Source organism: Nicotiana tomentosiformis, chromosome 10 (assembly GCF_000390325.3).
Source record: "Nicotiana tomentosiformis chromosome 10, ASM39032v3, whole genome shotgun sequence".
In the NCBI taxonomy this organism is placed as follows: Eukaryota; Viridiplantae; Streptophyta; class Magnoliopsida; order Solanales; family Solanaceae; genus Nicotiana; species Nicotiana tomentosiformis.
The window spans coordinates 56,100,691-56,103,191 of NC_090821.1; positions in this window are offsets into that span (position 1 = coordinate 56,100,691).

Here is a 2,501-nt window from a genome sequence, read left to right on the forward strand (position 1 = left end):
GCCTTTGGTTGCGTTCTAAGACAACATGACGAAACTAGAAGGAAGGAGCAAGCGATATATTATCTGAGCAAGAAGTTTACACCTTACGAAGATCAGTACTCTTTGTTAGAATGCACCTGCTGCGCTTTGACATGGATAGCCCAGAATGTGAGACACTATTTCTGTGCGTACACTACATATCTCATATCAAGGATGGATCCGCTAAAATATATCTTTCAAAAACCCATGCCTACGGGTAAGTTAGCAAAGTGGTAGATATTGTTGAGTGAGTTCGACATCGTCTATGTAACTCAGAAGGTAGTCAAAGGGCAAGCATTGGCGGATCATCTGGTAGAAAATCCTGTAGACGGAGAATACGAACCATTAAAAATGTATTTTCCCGACGAGGAGGTATCGTTTGTAGAAGAAGGAATTACTGAGGCATACGATGTTGGAGGATGTTCTTCGACGGAGCAGCAAACTTCAAAGGAGTGGGTATCAGAGCTGCCTTAGTGTCAGAAACTGGTCAAACACTACCCGATATCCGCAAAACTCAGGTTCCCGTGTACCAACAATATGGCAGAATACAAGGCCTGCATCTTAGGACTCAAAACGTTCAGGGGTTGCTGGTAATCAGAGATTCTAATTTATTGGTACACCAGGTACTAGGAGAATGGGCTACTAAGAATACCAAAATACTGCCATACTTGCATTGTGTATAGGAGCTGATCAAGAGCTTCACAAAGATAGAATTCAAACATGTTCCAAGAATTCAGAATAAGTTCGCAGATGCGTTAGCCGCTTTGTCTTCCATGATACAACACCCAGATAAGAATTTCATTGTGCACATGCTGAAGAAGAGATTGAGGGAAATCTGTGGTTCCATGACATCAAGGAATACTTGGAAAATGGAGAATATCCAGAACATGCTACACATACTCAGAAGCGCACGCTTCGAATATTCGCCAACCATTTCTTCAAAGAGGGGGAATTATGTATAGAAGAACTCCCGGCCTAGGATTACTGTGATGTGTCGATGCCAAGGAGGCATCTAGATGGCTCGAGAAAATACATGCTGGAACTTGCGGACCTCACATGAATGGTTTCGTTTTAGCCAAGAAAATATTAAGAGCAGGGTATTTTTGGATGACTATGGAAACAAACTATATAAAATATGTTCAAAGGTGTCACCAATGCCAGATACATGCTGATATGATACGAGTGCCGCCCAACGAACTCCATGCAACGAGTTTGCCCTGTCCTTTCTCTGCTTGGGGCATGGATGTTATCAGACCAATCGAACCCGCTGCTTCAAACGTACATAGGTTCATTCTGGTAGTTATAGACTACTTCACAAAGTGGGTTGAAGTCATATCCTATAAGGCTGTAACTAAGAAGGTCGTAGCAGATGTTTTTCAGGACCGCATCATTTGTCGATTTGGAGTACCTGAATCAATCATTACTGACAATGTCGCCAATCTCAACAATGACTTGATGAAAGCTATGTGTGAAACATTCAAGATCAAGCATCAGAACTCTACAACATACAGGCCGTAAATGAAAGGAGCCGTAGAGGACGCCAACAAGAACATTAAGAAGATATTAAGGAAACTGGTGGACAACTACAAATAATGGCACGAAAAGCTACCATTTGCTTTACTCGGGTATCGAACCACAGTTCGTACATCAACTGGGGCAACTCTCTACCTACTAGTTTACGGTACTAAAGCCGTTATTCCCGCCGAAGTGGAGATCCCTTCCTTAAGAATCATACAGGAAGCCGATCTCAGCGACGCAGAATGGGTATAGAACCGGTATGAACAACTAACTATCATTAATGGAAAAAGAATAAACGCAGTGTGTCACAGTCAACTCTACTAGAATAGAATGGCAAGAGGTTTCAACAAAAAGGTTAGGTCAAGGCAATTCACACCAGGGTAATTGGTACTAAAATGGATCTTCCCACATCAGGATGAAGCAAAAGGGAAATTCTCACCCAATTGGCAATGCCCTTACATTGTTCACCGAGTATTAACAGGAGGAGCACTTATACTTGCAGAAATGGATGGAGAGATTTGGCCAAAACCTATCAATTCGGATGCAGTCAAGAGATACTATGTTTAAGACTATGTTTGCACTTTCTAGTTTATGTAATTGAACTACGCTTGACCTGATTACCATTTAAGAGGGGATACGTAGGCAGCCCTGCAGGTTTGGTCACATCATAATAAAATTTGCATTCCCCCTATGGTCAGAAACTGGGGCAAGAACTCGAGTTTGCCCGATCTTATCATGTTTAGAATCGCCAAGGAATGTATCGCCAGAAGTATGCATTTAAACTAGGGCAGAATTTTGAGGAGGATCCTCAAAATTTCGAGTCAAGGAGGTTGCAATGTCTCAAAAGCGTGTCACAGTCATCAATTCAACAATTATTCGTCCTCATGCATTATCAAATATTTTGAACAACTACATTTTTATAAACAATTTATCAAATGCATGTCTTTCGAAATTTTATTTTTATA